The 22,058-nt window shown below is 43.3% G+C and overlaps 1 long non-coding RNA gene across 1 annotated transcript in view; it reads left to right on the plus strand.

The window, feature by feature from the left end:
• The window catches only part of Gm31482, a 38,830-nt gene extending 16,998 nt beyond the window's left edge, over nt 1-21,832 (plus strand). Inside the window, exons 2-3 of the long non-coding RNA XR_382010.2 lie at nt 17,910-18,106; nt 21,023-21,832. This is a non-coding gene — a long non-coding RNA (predicted gene, 31482). The remainder of the gene's footprint in view (nt 1-17,909; nt 18,107-21,022) is intronic.
• The last annotated feature ends 226 nt before the right edge of the window (nt 21,833-22,058 follow it).

Consider the following 22,058-nt stretch of genomic DNA (forward strand, 5'->3'; position numbering starts at 1 on the left):
CTTCTTTTCTAAACCATTGCTGGAAGCACTGTCTGCAGCCTTCCCAGTCAAAAAGACCCAGACTCTCTCTTCTTTATTATAGCTCTTTATTCACACCAACCTAATTTTATACATTATATCCACATCAACCTAATTTTATATATCAACCTGTCCTTTCTCTCTCTCTGTCTTAGCCTTAAGATCTGAACTCTGGTCATGTATCTCTTTGAGAATTTAGTGACCAATCTGGTCCAGAACTTCAGAAAATTTCACCAGAATTTCCAGGCTATTTGTTTGAGTGAGTACATGTGTGCATAGCCTTCCCACTCATGTGTGTGTGTGTTCACACTGGTTAAGTGCTTATCTTCCTATCATATCCAGAAGTTTAGGTTGCTCTTTTGCCATTCTTAGAATTAGAAATCAAAATTTATACATGCATGGCCTCATTATATACGAGAGTTCACCTCTGTGGGTATGGGGCAACAAACTGGCAAGGGCAGGCACATACAATGATGTACATATGTGTGTGCGTGTTAGGATAACTTTTAGGATTTCTTCTCATCTTCTACTTTTTTTGTGGTATGGTCTCCTGTATTTCTGCTGCCACACTATGTTCTCCAGGCTAGCTGCTCTCTGACCTTCTGTGGATTCATGTGTCTCTACTTCTCATCTCTGGGCAGAAGTGCTGGGATTACAGATGTGTGTCATCACATGCAGCTTTTTTTTTAAATTCACTTTACATACCAATATCAGCACACCCCTTCTCCTCCACCCAGTCTTCCCTCATACAGATCCTCCCACCATTCCCCCTCCTCTGAGAAGACAGCGATACCCCCTGGGTATCACCCTCCTGATACATCAAGTCACCGCAGGGCTAGGTATATCCCCTTCCACCAAGACCAGACATGGTGGTGGTGGTCCAGTTAGGGGACTGGAATCCACAGGCAGGCAGGCAACAGATCAAAGGACAGCTCCCATTGTTTGGGGACCTGCATGAAGACCAAGCTGCTCATCTGCTACATGTGTGCAAGGGGCATAGGTCCAGCCCGAGCTCGTTATTTGGTTAGTGATTCAGTCTCTGGGAGCCCCAAAGGTTCCAGTTGTCTCTGATGGTCTTCTTGTGGAGTCCCTGTCCTCTTGGGTCTGTCTAACCTTCCCTCAACTCTCCCACAAGACTCCTCAAGCTCCATCTAATGTTTGGCTGTAAGTCTCTGCATCTTTTTCCTCCATTGGCTGTTGGGTGGAGCCTCTCAGAGGACAGTTATGTTAGGCTCCTGTCTGCAAGCATAACAGAGTATTGCTAATAGTGTCAGGGATTGTTTCTTACCAATAGGATGGATCTCAATTTGGCCAGTCATTGGTTAACCACTGCCTTGGTCCCTCTTTGTCCCTGAGCATCTTGTAGACAGAACACATTTTTGGGTCAAAGGTTTTGTGGGCTGGTTGCTGTCCTCATCCCTCCACTGGGAGTTCTCCATGGCTATAGGAAGAGGTCACTTTAGGATCCATATCTTCCACTATTAGGAATGTCAGCTAGAGTCTTCCCCACAGATACCCCAGGGCCTCCCCTGTTACAGGTCTCCAGCACATCTTAGAGATACCCTCTCCCACCTCCCACCTCCCACCTCCCACCTCCCACCTCCAACCTCCCACCTCCCACCTCCCACTTCCCACCTCCTACCACCCACATCCAGCTTTTAACTTGGCTTCCAGGGATCAAATCCAGCTAAAGAAACTAGTGTTTTTGCTCTCTTAACCCTTTCATAGGCCCACTTTCCCTAGCTTAGTGTGGAGAAAAATACACTGTGGTAAGCAAGGCAATGAGGCAAGTGCCTTGAACTTGGAAGGAACTTTCTCCTCCTTCTGTAAAAACTTTTTAGGACTGCTATAGCAAAATACCATAGAATAGAAGGTTAAAATAACCAAAACTCCTTTCTGGAGGCCCCAAATCCTAGAAGCAGTATCAATAGGCTTGTTTTTTTCTGAACCCTCTCTCTTTGCCTTGTGTATGGCATCTTCTCCTCTCCCAGTGACATCATGTGCTCCCTTTTCTGTGCCTGTCTGGTTCTAATCTCCTCTTACAAGGGCAATAGACATGATAGATTAGGGCCTGATCTATGCTTTGTTCAATGCTCACCACCTCTCTAGAAGCCCATCTCCAAATAGAGTCACATTCTGAAGTTCTAGGAGTTAGGACATCACATGAATTTGAGGAAAACATTTGATAATTTTTTTCCATGTCAAGACACTGTTCTAAGAGTTTCTACTTGGGATGTGAGTATAGCATAATAGGAGAGTGCTTGTCTAGCATCATAAGACCCTGAATTTGGAACCTAGCATCACACATACACACACACACACACACACACACACACACACACACACACACACACAGAGTCATCTACATCTTAACTGATTCCAAATTCTAAAATATTTCAACAGTCCTCTGAGAAATCATCACCATGTTACAAACGGATCAACTAAAACACTGAATGGTCATAAAGATAGTGATAGCATGCTCTTCACAACTGCATGGTACCACCTTTCAGAAACCAGCTCAGTGATAGTGTGTAGAAGAAATAATCCATGAGTCTCTTCTCATAACAAGATTATTCTCACTCTACTTGTTCTTTAAGGATCCACAAGAGAATAGAAGTGAGCCAAGGGTGAGGTACACGTCCAACTCCACAGTCATTCAGGGATCCAGGCTGAAGGAGGCTTGTCATGGATTGAATATGCTTAGCCCAGGCACTATTTGGAGGTGTGCCTTGTTAGAATAGGTGTGTCATTGTGGGTGTGGGGGCTTTAAGGCCCTCATCCTAGCTGCCTGGAAGTCAATCTTTCACTAGCAGCCTTCAGATGAAGATGTAGAACTCTCCACTTTGTGTTCACCATGCCTGCCTAGATGTTGCTTGCCATGCTCCCATCTTGATGATATTGGACTGAACCTGTGAACCTGTAAGCCAGCTCCAATTACATGCTGTCCTTTATAAGACTTGCTTTGGTCATGGTGTGTCTTCACAGCAGTAAAACCCTAACTAAGACAAGGCTTCACCCTTTTATAAACTAATATCTGTAAACAATGTCTGAAAAAAGTGTGTGAGAAGTGTGCCCATCCTGATTCTAGATCTAAAGATGAGGCAGAGGACCACACAGGAGTATCTCCCTCATTCAGCCACACGACTGACACATGACATGTCAGAGTGTCTATGGCTGGGACCCTGCTTAGTTGTGGGTGGCTGGGAAATACAGAGAAACAAAGGTGTGCTCATAGCATTCAGTGCTTTGCCACAGTCCATGAGGTAATTTTGATTACTGGTTCAAGATGCCATGGCAAAGTGATTAAGGAATGCAGCCATGGAAACAGAATCTTTGGAGCGGGGCCTGGGGTTCAGGCAATCCCCTTGGCAGTGCTGTGTTTGCTGCCTCTCCTGGAAGGCTCCACTAAATGCTAAACAGCAACACCAAGCATGAAGTGATACTGGGAATTTCCAGGTTGTGACACAGATAATTACACTGTTTATGAGGTGTGCTTATTAAACGGTCAGGTGAAGTATCTAACTCTATCTTGGGAATACAGAGAATCATGCTTGATGCCTAAAATAGAGGACTGATTGATGCATTGTGTGTTGCTAATAAGGTTTTGGGTTTTTTTTTTAAAGCATTTTCCATGTAACACAGCTCATGAACCAGTGAAAGGCTCTAGTTACATTGTAGTGGCAGTGCAGGCTCTGGTTACACTGTTAATGGCCACAGTTTGCAGTTTCTGGAACTCTGCCATTTCTCCAGGTTCACAGCTGACAGGTTGGAGGAATGTTGAATTTCTTTCTTCCCTCTCTCTGTGATCATCCTGACGATAGTTGTTTATTGACCCACAACATGAACAAAGTCAAACCCATGCTTGTTCCTGGAACTTGGCAAGTGACAACATTTCTCAAATTAGACAATTACTTTGCATCTCCTCCCTCGTCTTAATTGTATCTTACAATACTGGGTCTTTTCCAAATGCTCAGTCGTGTCATTTGATATTTCTATGATTGGAATGTTTATGGTTTCCAAGTTTTTTATATTGAAACTTCTTACCAATGTGATGGTATTATGGGATAGAAAGATGGCTGTGCCAATAAAAAAGCCCTTGTCCCCAAGCCTGAGGACCTGAGTTCAGTCTCCTTGGTGGAGTAGAGAGTTGACTCTCATATGTCCTTTACATGTGCATGGTGACATTCTTGCTCACCCCTGCCCCCAAATAAGTAAATAACCAGACAGATGTAATGGGGCAGAGCCCTCAACAATGAGGCTTGCACAGAAAGAACCAGAGAGGTAGCCTGCACCTTCTATCATGTGAGGAACCATCCAGTCTTGTCTATCACCCAGGAAGTGGGCTGTCACCACTGACTGTGACTGACCTTGGACTTCTCACTTCCAGAAACTGTGAAGAAGAATTGTTGTAAGTTGCCCAGGATGTGTGGCTTTTTCTTGCAGCACTCTGTGCAGGTAAAGCCAGCCAACCAAACCAATAGAAAGATGAATGTGCATAAAATGGGAAGTCCCTATTCATGTCTGCCCATATGTGGGACTGCTTTGCTCTGGTCCCCAGAAAGAACACACTGACAAGACGTCAAGGTACCACGAGCAAGTTCTGTTTGTCCTCCATCCTGCACCCTGTGGTGTGCTCACATTTCCCACTCAAACAAAATTCCATTACAAGGTACAGCTGTGTAAACGCTGACAAATCCATCCTATGCCCCACTCTCTCTGGCCCCAGGACAGAACCCCCAAAACTGATTGTCTAAGCCAAAAGAACATAGGAAGTACTCTAGACCAAATAAAAATAACCAGTGATAAAAATAACCGCCTTGAATGAGATTTCCCATGTGCCAGGCACACTTCTTAGATCCTTATGCATTAATTCATTTAATCCTTCTGTAACAGGAGTATTTCCACTATGATCCTTATCTTACAGATAAGGTTGGTCAGGGCAGGGAAGCTGAGAACCAGTCAGAGTCTCTCCCATCCAGAAAGTGACAGAAGAGTTCATGGGCATCTATGGGAGTGTGAGACATTTGGACTGGCTAGAGATAGGGGATACCAAACTCAGTGTGCGTGTGTGTGTGTGTGTGTGTGTGTGTGTGTGTGTGTGTCCACAATTGGCAAGTGGTACCTTAGTGACCCCATTGGCATGTTTATGGTATTGACTTCTGTAAGGCCCAAGGGAAAGCTGAGGTTGCCTTATCAGAGAACCAGATGCAGATTCCAGCTGTAGATCACAGCATAGTAGTTCCCAAAGGAGATTAATTATTGCAGTTCACTGCGACCTTAGAGACAGCTATTTCAGTCCCTCTCCTGGGCACTGGAAAATCCCATTGCAGTAAAATCTCTTTGCTGTGGCAAAGCAGATAGGTAGTACCCACCTTGCTGTAAATCCTTCATGGCTTGCCAGCTCCTATAGCCTGACAGGAACCCAACAATGATTGCCTTCCTACCCCTCTTTATGTGACATCATCCCCACATGCCCCATCTTATTTCACTATCTCCTCCTGCAATGCAATTAGCTAGGTTTGGTCAAGCCTGAGTTTATAATTCTGGAGTGCCTATTGCAATAGATTGCTCTTAAAAAGATATTTGTCGGCCATCACTGGAAAGAGAGGCCCATTGGACATGCAAACTTTATATGCCCCAGTACAGGGGAACACCAGGGCCAAAAAGTGGGAATGGGTGGGTAGGGGTGTGGGGGGGAAGGGTATGGGGGACTTTTGGGATAGCATTGGAAATGTACTTGAGGAAAATACGTAATAAAAATATTTTAAAAAATTTAAAAAAGATATTTGTGGTATACTGTAGAGTGTGAACATTTTTTTTCTTAAAAGTCAGATAGTATGTTCAGTTTTATGAGCCACAGAATATCTAGTCCAACTATTAAACTCTGCCATTGTCACACAAAAGAAGCCATAGATAATAGAGTTGGTGAGATGTCTCAGCAGTAAATGCTTTTGGAATAGTGGATTATTTGTAGAGGAATACCATAATTATATTCTGTATTAATAACATAAACCAAACAACAATAAAAACAAACAAGCAAACAAGAACAAAACCCATGGGCTAGAGAGAGATGGCTCAGCAGTTAAGATCACTGACTGCTCTTCCAGAAGACCTGGGTTCAATCTCCAACACCCACATGGTGGCTCACAACCATCTGTATCACCAGCTCCAAAGGGAGATGTGATGTTCTCTCTGTGGGTTCTGCATGTACATGGTGCACAGACACATATGCAAGGAAAATACCCATTGGATTAAATAGAAGTAAATAAATAAACAATTAAAAAATTGTTTAAAGAAAATTTAAAAAAAAAACCCTCTCAGAAATTAGGGGATATGGCTCAGAGAATAAAGTGCTTGCTCAGCAAGTGTGAGAACCTGAGTTCTGATTCCCAGCACCTACAAAAAACTTGACACAGTGGTGCATACCCACAGCCTAGCTCTGAGTTATAAAGACAGGCAGATCCCAGAGTCTAACCAACCGGTGAGCTTCAGATACAATGAGAGACCTTGTCAGGACAAATACGATGGAGAGCAGTTGAGGAGGACATGGTGCTGTGACCACGTGCTTCTGCACAGACACACAGAAGCATATGCACACATATATACACAATTTTTAAAAAACCAAAAACATAAAGCTTTGAAATTACAATCATATTCAGTTCTGGGTCCAAGGATCACTCAGGTCATCCTTGCTCCTAGGCTAAGCTTCGACGATAGACAGATCTGCTTAGACTCTGTAGTCAACTGATTCTAGGGTGGCTTTTCCATCCAGCAGACAGATGCCTGCCAGCTAAAGTAGTGGCAGTGAGAGAAGAGTGTGCATCTCATTGCTCTAACTATCATCTAGCTAGATCTAGTGGAGTTTTGTACCATGGTCCCAGGTGAAGAGGTTGACCAGAAACCCTACACCCTGGGTTTATGACCAGAACACCACCATGTTGGCTGCATTCCATAGACCCAAGCAAGCCATAAGACTAGCCCATATCCTCAAAGTAGGGAAACAAATCATATCTCCTTCTGGGAGAAGTGCAAAGCATGGACAGACATGGCCAGCAGTGCAACCCACCTGCCACAGAGTATAAAAGAACAGTCAGAGTAACTCTAAAAGCATGATAGGAAATCTGGTCGGAGACTGTACTGCCAGCAGGATCGACGAGGGCTTCACAGTGCACAGCCTGCTCTTAGATTGAGTGAACTCAGGTTTTGCTTCTGTCCATCTGCAACCTGTCCATGTGTGCACTATTGTGTTCTGTGTTCAGAAAGCTCTGGATATGAACATTCAAGCTGTATAAGGAGAAATGAGGATACATTTCTTTGAGTGACAAGAATTCTTTTCTAACAAAAGATTTCATTGTGGATTCTTTAAAACATAGTTCTGTATTCAGCATGCAATGTACTTCACACAAATTTGACCTAAAAATGTCCTGGGGCCACCTATCACGTGGAGCACCATGCGTCCTTATCCCACTGTGGACTCCTGCATGTTAAAGGGATATTCTTGGCTTTGTTTCTCACCATATTTATATAAAGAAGTGCAGTGATAGTGCCTTAGTGCTCTTTTTAGGGAGTAAATTCACATAAGGGCTTGGGGACAAATGTTGGACATGGGGACAGGGGCTGTGAGTTGTTGTCTCCACTTGAGAGATAGCAGAGTTCAGGAAATGACTACAGGCGTGGAGCTTGTCATGATTTGAACTCTACTGACAGCCATTCTATTTGCTAAAACCCAGTTTTTAACTCTTGGTATGACTCACAGGGTGGGCACCACTAGTGTCTACCATGCATGGTTCTACCTGTTCACAAGTGGCTTATCTAGATTTTCATTTCCTTTTCTATAACGTGGGGCCAATGGTTTCTACCTGGTTAGTTACATTGCTGGTAAGAATCAATGAATAATAATAAAAAAACAACAAAAACAGAACAAAACAGAGGTGAGTTTAGAGTTAAGACCCCAACAATTGACCTGAGCACACCTCACTTAGCATGATTTCATTTCCTATTTACCTTTCTTTCATACCAGAAGATGCCCTCAAAATCTGAATGTCCTTCCAGAGACAGCAAGCAAAGCAATGCACTCTTAGGGTTGATAGCTGAGAATTGGGGGTCAAATTCTTTCATTTAAGACCTTCACCTCTAAAAGCCAGTATTTCTGGCATGTAGCACAGGAACTCTTGCCTGCCATTTACACTTTTTAAGCAACCTAGAACTTTTCCTCACGTCTGACCCTAATATATGTGGGAAAAGGAAGACATCACAAAGTAAAGGAACCTTTGAGGAACTAGGCAAGAGTTCAGGGGGAAAAAAAGGTGATATTCAAGGTAAGGCACAATGACAAACAGAAAGGATGCTAACCATAAACAGAGTTCTAGATTTTATAGCTGTTGAATCCTATGGAAATCTAGAAATACAAGAGGGGTGTTGTTGGAAAGTTGTACACAGAAATATTGACACAGCAGCAATCCTTGGCACTATGAATACATGTATTTTTCTCCAACACCTACTTTTATCTTCCTCAAATTATAAAATTGGTGTAAATTATTTATGTCAGAAAATTTTCCCACTATTTGCAAAAGAGCCTACATTTTAAGCCAAAGAACATAGGGAAAAAAGATGTCATACTATCATCTCAAAGCTGGGCTGAGTTGCTGAGGGCTTGTACAGTATCTTAAAAGATATTTTCTATAGGATGCTTTTATAACTCCAGGTAAACAGAGCTAAATGAAAGAAACATTTTCATCTTGAAGGAGATATGTCCTAGATAATATGTTTTAAAGCCACATGAAATTGAGTCTAGTTTTATTGTAGATGCTATTAAGAGACTACCAGCATTGAGGCCTTTACCGGGGCTCATTCCATTGACCTGAGTTCAATTCTATAGCCTTTATTTATTCAGCGTTCAGATGTGTGAGGTGTGGAGATGAGTAGGAATTCACTTGACCCCTGTCCTTAAGAGGTTCAAATCCATATGAATGAGCCAGCAAGAGCCAGCAAGATGCAATAAGCTCTCTAGCCCCATTAACTCTTGACACCCCAATTCAGTGACCTTAACCCCAAAAACTTGAAAACTAGGCAGTTCTTCAGAGGTAAGGCAGCTTACCAATCCTGCTGCTCATGGGCCGTCAACAAAAGCATAGACATGATCAACTTTCAGTTCTTTTTTTGCTTTGCCTCCACCGGGTTTCCATCTTACAAATACCATGTTTCCTTCCCATCAAACAGCAAATGACACTCTGTATACCTTTACAGATCCACCCCAGACTTTTCTTGTCTCCCTTCTTTGCTTGTCCTTCTAAGCATCCCCACAGAATAGAGGCACAGAGCCTGGGCAGTGATGAGGAAGAAATGAATTCAGGTCAGGAAAGGCTACCTTGGCCTCTTGAGAGATTATCTTGAATCTGAACCTGGGAGGGTAGGTTGAGATGTCAGAAGGGAGAGCAGGGCTCTGGAAGGAAGTGTCTGGAGGTGAGCAAAGGCAAAGAGGGTTTGCAGTCTACTTTAGGACTGAGCTAGGGGATGAGTTATGGGAGGGGTGATTGGCAACTTCCCTACAGGATCTTTCAACTTAAGAAGTTTTAAGTGCACTCTTGTTTCAGATTGTAAAACATGGCAAAGGATGGAGTGTCTGTGGAAATGGATGTGTTAGATGGAAACCCATCTAACTGTGCTGTTTTGTTGCTGTTGTTGTTTGTTAATTAGACACAAGACTAAGTCATCTGGGAAGAGGAACCTCAATTGAGAAATTTTCTTCATTATTGGCTGTAGGCAAGCCTATATAGCCGTTTTTATTAGTAGTCGTAATTGACATGGGAGGGCATAGCCAACTGTAGGGTGGTGCCATCCTGGGCATGTGGTCCTGGGTTGTATAAAAAGCGAGCTGTACAAGCCATGAAATGTAAGCCAGTAAGCAGTGTTCCTTCATGGTCTGTGTACCTGCAATTCTGCCCTGCTTGAGTTCCTGCCTTGGTTTCCCTCCATGATCAATTGACTGGGACATGCGAACCAAATAAACCAAAGTTACTCTTTGTCATAATGTTTATCACTTCATCAGAAAGCAAACCAAGATACCAAGTATCTCTCTAAGGCTTTCACATATAGCCTTTGTTCTCAGATTCCTCTACAAACCAGCTGGCCCACAGCATGCTCAGGAAGTGAGATCCACCAGGGCTTCATTATCAGCTGCAAGAGATTTCATTCCCAAGGTTCATGTTCCAGCATAAAGAGCTCTTTTCACATCTTCAGCTCTATAGATAAACACTGTGTTGAGGCAGATCTACAGGAGTGCACTGCTAAGTCTCCAGACATCACAACGAAGCTTCACCAACAGTCATTCCATGCACAATATACGTGAATGAACACAGGAACCTACACCTATCAAAAGAAACAGGAGAGAAAAGGAAATTGTATTTTCTCAGGGACTCAGCATTTACCCTCTGGCCAACCTCTATCACGAGAATGTGTTAGTCAACAGACAGATCAGCTAAAAGAAAGGAGGCAGACAGGTAAGTTGGTCTTGGGGAAGAAACACATTAGAAACATAATCCCCCTAGAGTCAGTCTGAAAATTGCCTTTGCTGATCCAGGATGAAGGAAAAACAAAGTGCATTTGATGAACTCAGCTGAATAAAACCCTTGGAAATTATGAGTTTAAGAGATTTCCAAGTGGACCTTAAAAGCATTCAACTGAGTTTTGTTCTGTTCTGTTCTGTTTTGTTTTTTAATTAGGGAAAACACACACACACACACACACACACATTCAAGGTCATGCATGGTTACTCTATAGGGAGTGACACTAATCTAGGGAACAATCAATGGTGCATTTATGTTTTTCTTGTTACATCTTATACAAAGTCATCAAAAATATACTTGAGGAGCTCAGGAAACATTACAGTCCTTCCTTCCTTCCTTCCTTCCTTCCTTCCTTCCTTCCTTCCTTCCATTCTTTCTGATATATGCTATCTGCTCTTGGACTAGACCATAAGAGTTGAAACTGATGCAGAGGGTCACCTGCTTACCCATAATCTCCTGCACTTCCAGTCACAACTCCTGACTAGAGTATGATACAGGTATACATCCACTGGCTCATCAGGGGAACCAGAAGTAGTGGAGACCCTGGCCATCCGATCCACAGATAGGGGTCAAGTGGCAAGGCTACTGAGCTGGCCACATGGTTCTGTCGTGGTGATGGCTGCTGCACCTAAGCAAGAAGCTTGGGACCAGGGAATGAGTGAAACAGAGCAGCTGAGGAGACATCTAAGACAGCCTGACCCTGTGAGGAAGAAAGATGCACATGGTAATTAGAGAGACCTGTTCTTCTGGCCAGGTTACATGGCACCTTAGACAGCATGCAAGACTTCAGCATTTGTCTTAGCTGGCTGAGTTTCAGGCATGGTGTCCTATTTGACACTTACGCAAGGAATGTGATTCAAGAGCATGGAGATCTGACGTTTTTAAGGTCTTATTTAATGCTCTTTCCTGTTATCATGTGGCACCATCAGTTTCTCTATGTCTAGAACTCCATCAGACAAGGAAGAGAACAGGCTTAAGAAACTGTTCCAGAATGCATCTCACTACTGGGCTTTAATAGAACGTTTACCAAATGCTATGGCTTGAATGTGCTTAGTCCTTAACTAAAACCCATGCTGGGGTTAGTCCCCAAAGTACAAGTATTGGGAGGTTGTGGATTCTTGAGGAGGTTATGGGGGCTCCATGCTCAGGAAGGGGCTAGTGGAGTTGTCAGGAGAATGGGTCGATTACAAAGCACTCAGGTCAGTTTGAGGTTGGTTCAGCTCCTCAGGCCGGCTGTCTTGCTTCCCCACTCACTGTGTGATCTCTGGCACACTTAACCTACTTGGCTTTCTGATTTTTCCACCACGAGGTCTTCCTCAGAAGCCAAGTAGGAGGATACTGATGTAATTACACTTAGACCAGAATGTGAGATAAATGGACCTTATTTCTTTAAAAAAAAATATGCAACCTCAGACATGTCAGAAAATATTGATTAAAGTCATTAAATAGTAGACATGATGTGATAAGAGTATATCAGGATCAGAGCACACTGTGCCTGCTTTTAGGGGGACCAGCAACTGTCATATCACCAGAAGGATTCACATGGAATCCTTTTTTTTTTTTTAAGTCTCTTTTTTTTTTTAAGATTTATTGTACACACACACACACACACACACACACACACACACATACTGTAGTTGTCTTCAGACACACCAGAAGAGAGCATCGGATATCATTACAGATGGTTGTGAGCCACCATGTAGTTGCTGGGAAATGAACTCACTACCTCTGGAAGAGCAGTCATTGCTCTTAACAGCTGAGTCATCCTTCCAGCCCTGAGGAGGACCCTTAACATCTGCTCACTGACTAGGCCTCACTCCCACCATGTCTTTGCTCTACAGCCACCATTCCCAGGAGCCTGTGCTGGGCATCTTACCGTTAATGTCAGTCTGGTTGGTTCTCTCATTTCTATGCATGTGTGATTCTAACCCGCTTAGTCTCGTGACTGGTATTTATCGACAATCTCTTCTCCAAGAATGCAAGTGCACAAGGTACAGTCTTGCATGCTGGCTCCAATATTTTGTCCACGATATATCTTGAGTACTATTTTATAACTGACTGATAAAATAACTGGAATTATATTTCTGGGTCCCCATGGTCCCTAGGGGCAGATCTGAGCTCTCACTGCACAGGCGTGAGATAGCTCCAAGCAAGGCTCTCCATTCTGAAGTTCAGGCTGCACTTCCTTCTTCCAATTTGGTGGAAGGACACTGAGTCCTTGTTGGAAGCTGATCGAGGGATCTGTTGCTAAGTCGCCTCAAATTCTCTTTCCAGGCTGGGAGCAGAGGGCTCTTCCTTCTCATTTCTGTCACTGATCATGGTGCCTGATATTTCTGAGTGGCCCTCCAGTCCTCATGAAAATGGAGCTTAGCAGTGGGATGTCCCACCTTTCCGAGCACTGCACCTAGCTTACAGAGCATCTTGTAATCACCTAGGACTGGGCTTTCTCCAATTGCATTTCTCTAAACACATCTCTGTGCGTGCGCATGAAAAGGTGGTGGTGATGGAGGTGGCATGGAGTAAGAGGGTGGAGAGTGACTCTTCCCTGGCACCAGTTTGCACCACAGCTTCTCCCTCGCTAGCTCTTAAAATTCCTCCCTAATGAGTTACCCAAGTGCTTGCAGATATCCATACTCTTCTTGTTATCCACATCTGGCATCTCTGAGTCAGCCTTGATTTAATCATAGCCCTCCTTGCTGATAAGGTTCCAGATCTCCACTGTCTAAAACAGTATTTACCTCTCTCAGCTCTTTTCTAGGCTACCCAAGATAAGCAAAGGGGAAAGTAAAAACAGGGCATAAGGGCCAAGAGAGGCCTTGGGTGAATATCTTCAAAGGCCTCCCCTTCGTGGATTCCTTGAACAAACTTGACTGGGTTTCTGTTACATCTCACTGGGCCAAGAATTGAATCTTTCTGACAGGTGCCTGAGCCAGCAGCCTACAGCCTGGCCACAAGGAAACATCTAAACAGGATTTCTCCTCAGCTGCTCACTTCTGGCAGCTTGGCTCCAGGTGTTTCCATCCCTATTTCCTCTCTTGTCTGGAGCTTCTAGGAAGTGCACAAAAAGGTGGTGGAACTCCCCAGAATCCCTCTGTGGCTTCAGGAGGAGAAGCTCTTTAGGCCAATCAAGATTTATTCTGGATGGTCAAAGGGAGGAGGGTCACGAAGGAGGGATCTGGTGTGAGTTCACCCTTTGTCTATTGTTTTAACCAGGACAGCAAGGCCAAAGTATTGAGCAGCATCCCCTGCAGCTGTTTCTCCTCAGAAAATATTTTCACAGAGAGCCAGGGACTGTAAAGGCAAGAGATGTAACCTGAGTCCTGACACTGGGAAAACATTCTCCTGGTAGCAGGAACTCCTTCATTTGGTTCTTTCTGCTGTGGCTGTGGATGTCCGTTGGTCATTTGGAGAATGAATGGCTTTGGGGGTCCATGTCTCTGAAGTCTCTCCCAAAAGTAATTGAAATCCTTTGATCAATGGAGAAGACTGCAGAAGGACAAGGGTTTGCATCTGGAATGGCTCTCTACAAGCCCGTGTTTTGTGTGCTTGGCCCTCAGTTGGCAAGACTGTGTCTGAAGGCTATGGGACCTTCCTAATGGGGTTCTAGCTGGAAGATAGAGTCCACTAAGTGAAGGCCTTTGGAGATTTCCCCAAAGTCCAGTCCTAATGTAGCTCCAGCTTTCTGATGAGGCAATGTGGAAAGTGCTGTCTCTTAGCATTCCTACCAACAGCTTCCATGGCAATGAGCTATACCCAGTGAAAATATGAGCCACAGTGAACTTCTTCCACTAAGTTGCATCTCTCTGGTGTTGCGTTGCACCAACAAGAGATGTAGCTAACACAGTGCCTGCTTGATCCAGATGGTGTGTCTGCTCTCTTTTGTTCAAATTTGCTACCATGCCAGGATGTTGCCTCTCCCTCTGTCATCAGGACAAGGTTGTGAGAAAGAACAAGTAGACATAGCCAGTTTCATTCTTGCCAGAGCCACAGTTCAGCTGGGCATGGCAATTATAAAAGCCATTGTTACCTTTCAAAGAATAAGGAACAGGCTGAAATGAAGAGGGAAATAAAGAAATAGCGGCTGTTTCTTCTGACATTCAGCTCTTTGCTGTCCACAACAGGGGTGTTCAGCATTATGGTTGATGTGCTGGACACTGGCCTGTGATTTGCTTTGGTTTATTTAGAATTAATTTTGTGAATCTCTTGCATGAAAGCACGGAGGGAGGCTCCCACCTATGGTATGATAGGAAGTTTCAAGTCCCTGCTGTTTCTGGAATGTCCATAATATCAAACTAACCCAAGCATGGCTCTCTATTAACATGACTGTCTCTCTGTATATCATGATCACGCCGATGTAAATGTTGTGGCTCCTGTGAACAAGACAGGGAGCCCCCAATTGGTGGAAATCATCTCTAAATACTTTTTATTATTTTCCTTGTTGTTGCTGTGATTTTTGTTTCCCACTATCTCTGTAGGAAAGAATCAGTGTTTTGGTGAGGTCTGCTCAGCCGTGTTCCTTGTTTGCAAGGTATGCGCACATAAGCTCACTAGAGAATATTTCCTAATAGCAAGCATTTTTTAAAAAAAAAAAAGAAGAAGATTGAGCCTGCAGATGTAGACTGACAGACTGAGAAGCACTTCTGAGATGGCCAGCTTTACTCCAGGGATCCCTGCATAAGCCTGAAAAGTGTGAGATAGAATAAGTTCTGTCTCATTTTTTTTTTTATCCCCTTTGATGGATGCTCTATGACATTATGATCCTTTGAACTAATGTCTGGGAGGAAAAAAAATAAAAACATTGAAGGATAAATGAAATGTCAGTTAATTCCGTTATGCTATTTATTGACATGCTGGCTGGACTCAATCTGTCCCCAGAGGACTCTCGGGAGAGCATGTTTGATGGGAAATATAGATTGTGTGGTACTAACAACCCAATAAGAGTAATCACAGGGTCTGGGGTTGGCAGCAGAGTGTGTCAACCTGAGTCAACAGAACTGAATAGATTCTTCAACTCATCTTCTGTTCCCTGCCTGTAATATGAGAAAAGTTTGTGAAAACCAGGCTGAAGAACTTCCCATTCACAGGAGTTTAAGTTTATAACCTCCCTGCCAACCATTCCAGGTCAAGCCTATCATGATAGTGGAAGTAAAAATTGAACTTACATACACTTAAGGAATTTTGCATGATTTACCAAAATACCTTGCCCAATGATTGCAGTCACTAACCAATCAGCATGAATGAAGACACTTTCTTGGTCACTGCTCTCTCCATTCTGTCTCGGTTGGAGGGGATATGCCTGAGTGAAGCTCTCTCATCTGAGCACCATTTATAAGGATTTTGGACTGATAAGGAGTTTCACAGTCCTACCCTAGGATGGAGAGGTGTGAGCAGCAGGTGGCTGAGGTGAGGCAATGACCTTGATTTGCAAGAGGTGTCCACCCAGAAGGCAGTACAGGCTGAGTATTGCAGGGAAGTCACACCTGTCCTAGCTATCACAGAGCTGTGATTCAATTTAGATTAAGGGCTTGAAGTTTTATGTCTTCGTAAACCTAGAACTCAGAGTCCTAGGTTGAGAACTAGATGGCACTGTCTAGGTAATTTAAACTCTTATCACTCCAATGTGTAGGCAGGGCTGGGGATAAGGGTGGGGCAGCACACTCTCTTGGGACCAGAACGGAAATCCAGAATAATAGCTCCTGAGGCTGACAGTAGAAACATCCCTTGGGCACAGGAAGCACATTAAAGTTCTGGGTTCAGTTGTATGCTGGTCTCAAACTCTCTTCCTGTTTCCTAGAAGAACAACGTCATAGACATCTAAAGGAACTCTTCAAGGAAACAAACCAGGTCACTGGTGGGACAGATGCCATCACAGCTCATAAGCAGGGCTTTAGAGACCTGCGTTTGAATGCACGGAGTTCAAGACCTCCTTCCCAAAGCTAAGGTGGCTCCTTTGGTAAAATCTGTGGCATCTAATAGTGATGATACAGGGCTGGCTAACCTAGCATTTCAACACTTTTACACCAGTGGATTTGTTCTCTCATCAAGACCCTGCTTGCCCTGTGCCCTGTGCCCATTGTCGGTGGAGTACTGGATGGCCTGAAAATGGAAATGTTAAGGAAGGCCATGGTGCGTGTGGCTGTGCAGCCCAGTGTTGTACTTCCAGGAGTTCCTCCACTCCTGCTCCCTCTGTCTGGAGTTATCCCACCCCTGCCCCATCCTGCCCCACCCCCAACCTCCCACCCTGCCTCTCCATAGACCCCCATCTTGTCTCCTGCCTATCCTGGAAGCTCTCTGTGGTTACTCAGGTCCCCCTCCCCCCAGCATCACTACCAGTCCCCATAAACTGGCTTTACTTTAGTAATTAGGTGGAATTTCTCAGTCTGACAAACTGTTGTATATCTTCTATCCTCTAGCACTTGTTGAGAACAGAAGCTGGTCTTGTTTGTAGCTGGCTGCATCCCTATTGGCCAAAATCAGTGCCTGTGATAGCTACTGTGGATTGTTAATCTCATGGGATCTAACATCACCCTCGTGCCTCCAGGCTCACCTGTGAGGGATCCTATGTTGATTGTTGTTTATGTGAATTGAGTGAGTGGCACTGTTCTCTGGGTTTGGATCCTGGACTGTACACAGTGAGGAAGGCTAGCCTGAGCACAGGCATTTGTCCACCTTCACTTCCTGACTTAGGATGTGATCAGCTGCCACAAGCTCCCACTGTTTTGATTTCCCTTGATTTTCCAGTGATGCACTGTAAATGTAAACTGGATGGTTGAAATAAAAAAAACCCTTTCTCTTGAATTCCTTTTGCTGGGGTGTTTTATCACAGCAACAGAAAAAGAAACTAAGACATACTAAATCACCATTTTCTGAATAGATGAATATGTTCTTTACAATGAAGTTTGCCGTGCTCCTGGCTAGAATAAAACCATAAATAAGAAATAATGCTTATTTTTTTAGCAGAATATTTGATGCAAGCTACATGCACATTATCTTATATCTTTCCTCTAAATTAGTATTTCAAAAAATAAGTGTTAGTGTTGATTGGGCATAGCACAGACCTCACATGGACTTAACATCAAGAATATTTCTGAGAAGAAAGAAAGCACTGATAAAGTGGGCAGTGCTGTTTGAGGTTGCACTGGCTGGACTAGGGAGGCTTTTCCTCCAGGGTTGTACTGGCGTCCCTGTGCCAGCTTTCCCTAACCTTATGAGCTGTCTTAGGGAGCTGGCTTGGAACCAAGTGTCTTGATGAACTTCCCAAAGTGCTAATGAAGAAGTGATCGACTTGTTCACACCTCCTTCCTGACTTTTAACTCTGCATAACAGGACATGCCTTGTGTTTAGAGAGTCACAGTGTCAGACCCCAGGACGACTGTCATCTGCCACCAAGAAAATGAAGAAAATAGGCCAACTAGACATTCAGTCAAGAACATCTTACTCAGCTGTGCAGAGACATGAAGAGAAATGAGCTTTCTCTCACAGCCTTAACTCAGCACTTCTCTTTCTCCTGCTTTGGATCTGAGGTGAGACTCCATTCTTTCCATTCCACCATCCATCCCTGTTCCAATGAACCCCACATATCCGTCTCAAACAGCTGCCACTACTGACTCAGGAGGATGGCCCACCATGTGACCAGGAAGCCAGCCGGGAGTCTTGTCTCCAAGGAGAAGCAGGAGGAGGGGAACAAGGAGGGCTCTGAGAAACTGTTTAACATTTCAAGCGCTATTATTATTTTTGGCACCATGTTGAGTCCATGTCTCTTTTTTGGCTACTTTTCTAGTACTTTATGTATCTGGAAGGAGAAATTGCAACCGGTTTCAGTAACACTGAGGGAATGTGCAATGCCATTACAGGAGGTATTTAAATGCTATTTAAATGTTATCTTGTATGCTCATAAATAAGCTTAAGCTAAAATGACTCTAAAAATGATCTGTCAGATAATGTGTTTATATATCATAGGCATAAAAGATGGCCTTAAACATTGGTTATCATGAATACAATTATATAACTAAAAAAAATGAAATCCATAACAGTTAGCAGTTGACCCCCAATTAGCAACTTGATGCAAAAAAAACAACAACAAAAAAAAAAACAAAACAAAAAAAAAAAAAAACAAAAAACCCAGATGGGTGCATACGTTTGTGGGTGGTCCCTTCAGTCACATGATTAGTGTCCAGGCCTGAGTTTTTAATTATTTGAATAAACATTTTATTTTGTAAATTTCAAATATACACAAGAGTAGGGATGGGGATGTAAGCCCGAAGTCAAGTACTTGCTTAGCATGTGTCGGAGCCCAGGTTCAATGCCTAGCATGAAAAAAACAAATATATAGAAGAAGGACTCAGTGCACTGATCGTGAAAGATGATGATCTAGGACTGTAGCCACTTGAAAGACAAAAGAATTGTCTATCCTGTTGAGGGTGGTTCTCTCACTGACATTTGGAGCAGTAAAGCAATTCATACATCTATTCTAAGTCAGTAGGTAAAATAAAAATCAGGTCAAGTGTAAAGTATTTATTATTTACCACCGCCCAGTGTGTTCCTGGATATTGGGATAGAAATAGCTAATAATAGTAAGATTAGAATGTTGGAGATTTGTTTGTGTAGAAACAGGGTCTCCTTATAGCCCAAGCTAGTCTCAATTCACTCTGTAGTGGAAGATGAGTTTGAACTTCTGGTCTTCTTGCCTCCAACTTCACCTTCACCTGGGATTACAGGCCTGCATCAACACGTTCAGTTTATAGTGCTGGAGGACCAAGCCCGGGGCATGATACCCCAGGCAAGCACTGTACCAAGCCAGGTGCATCACACCCCATCTAAGAGACGACAATAACACACCATTTTTATAGCAACGGTATCCACAGCGGCTAAAAGTAGAAAATCTACAAGTCCAATGACAGAGGAATGGCTAGACAAAATATGCAACAGCCTACACATATAATGGAACATGATACAGGCTTTTAAAAGAATGGAATTCGGGAACATGCTATAACATGTATGAATATTGGAGATATTTTTAAGAGAAACAAGGTAAGCAGAAAGGAACAAATAGCACACAGCTCCAACTATATGAATTACCTACCGTAGTCAACAGAGAGACTGAAATTGATTATAGATTAGATTACTGGGGAATTCATTTTTAGTAGGTATAGAGTTTGAGAATATGAAACATCTCTGAAGATGGATGACGATGGCGGCTTTACAATGTAAATGTGGTAAATCCCACTGGACTGTATATCCAGAAGTTAAAATGGTACATTTAGTGGTACGTGTCTCTTACCACATATTTTTAAAAGCAGAAGTAGGTTGTATTTTCACCCACAAGCAAAGCTATGATAGTGTTTGTGGGAGTAGGGTAGGGGCAGGAGCAGAATTAAGATGCTTCTACCCTTACCCTGCCCACCCAGTGAGGTAGCTTCTTAAAACACTGTTAGTCATTCTCAAACTTTTGTGTGAGTAGAGTCAGCCTATGTGGAGAAAGGCAAGATCCTATATGGAGATACTGAGACAGTTCCTGCATCTAACAAAGCATGATGGGAAATGAAAGACTGGACACTGGGGGTGCTACCATCTGCCCAAAACACCACATTACAAAGGGCCAGTCTCCTGATAGAGACCTTAGCACTTAATTCCATGCTGCATGTGCCAGAATACTGATGCAGACCTGGATGTGAGAGATCTTAGTCACTTACCATTCCATTCCTGTAACGAGACACCACGACCAAGGCAACTCTTATAAGGAAAGCATTCAATTGGGGGTTGGCTTACAGTTTTAGAGATTAGTCCATGACCACGATGGTGGGAAGCAGACAGGCACGGTGCTGGAGCAGTAATTGAGATCTCTACATCTGCTCTTCAGCCAGCACACAAAGAAAGAGAGACACTGAGCCTAGTGTGGACTTTTAAAACCTCAAAGCCAATCCCCAGTGACATATCTCCAACAAGGCCACACCTCCAAACCCTTCCCAAACAGTTCCATTAAATGGGGACCAAATATTCAAATATACGAGCTTAAGGGAGCATTTTTTTTTTAATTTACCACTGGCTCACCACAGTCCCCCATGGGGCTAGCTGATATTTATATTGGCACACGTACTGATGGGGACCTGGGCACAAGAGCTGCCCATAGTAATGGTTGTTTTCTAAGAAGACCTGAATATACAAAGAACTCTGTAATTAGTCTTTGATTTTTCAACTGTCTTAAGAATGAAGTCCTCAGGATATTTTAATGAGGTACATGCCGCTTTCCATGACAAAAATATCACAGATATTTTCTTTATACACAAAGAATTACACTAGGGGGCTAGACCTGACTACAAAACCTGCCTTTGAATATCATCAAAATACAAAACTGAGAACAAATGCTGAGAGTGTAACTATTAGCTTGTATGTGTGCTTACTTTATGGCAGTCAACTCTGTTCCCCATTCCTTGTTATAGGTAAAGACAACGGAGCGGAGAGACAGACTGCCTTCAGGAACAGTTGCTAATTCCAGGACCAGTCAGATGCAGGACCTCTCTCCCTACCAGGAGAGCTCTTTTGTTTCCATCACAGCATGCGCTTACACACATGAGTTTTCCAGAAGATGTCACCAGAATCTTTCCATTGCCCTAAATTTTGGTTGTTTTGTTTTGTTTTTGCTTTGCTTTGTTTTTAAGGCCAACATGAAAATGAACTGCTGCTCTGTAAGGGCATGAAGTCCTTGTGTTCACAGATAAGCACTGGGGAAACCAGAATGTTAAACACACAGGGTTGTCCCTTCAAAGGAAGAGATATACCAGTTTTCTGTCTATAAGGCTGGGAATGGATGTAGTTAATAGCCCGTCGATCTGTGCTATCTATAGGACCAGGCCATACTTGACTCTCCCAGACCCTTTTGTTTACCTCTGACTCTTCCTCCCTAGACCTTTATCTTAAGCATTATTTCCCCATCAATGGAACCCATCCTTAGGGGACATGTCATATGGACTTTACTAATGGAACAGAGGTGGTTAAGAGCCTGTTGACCTCTGTGCTATCTCTATGGCCAGGCCACATCTGACTCCCTCAGACGTTTATGTTTTTACCTCAGCCATCCTCCCTAGACTCTTATCTTGAGCATTGTTTCTTGGTCAATAGAACCCATCCTTATGGAAGAGGTCATATGTACTTTGAAAAGAGTTTCAGTGTAATCATGTCTTAAGCTTTATTGTATACATGGGATTGAGTTAATTATCATCACAAAACTTTTTTTTTCCAAAATTGTGCTATTTCAATTGTGTGTTTATGTCAATATGCCTGAAATAAACTGCCTGGTATTATACTTTAGAAATGTTCTGTTGAACTGGAACTGCCTCACATGAGTGGACACTCTGCTGGTCTTGGTGGTTGCAGATATTTCCCACGCTGCACCAAAACATCCAGCCACTATTCTTGTCTTGATTAGCTTACCTGTTTATCTTATCATTGTTAAAGGTTTTCACAACACAATCACTG

This window comes from Mus musculus, chromosome 12 (genome assembly GCF_000001635.26).
Source record: "Mus musculus strain C57BL/6J chromosome 12, GRCm38.p6 C57BL/6J".
Lineage (NCBI taxonomy): Eukaryota > Metazoa > Chordata > Mammalia > Rodentia > Muridae > Mus > Mus musculus.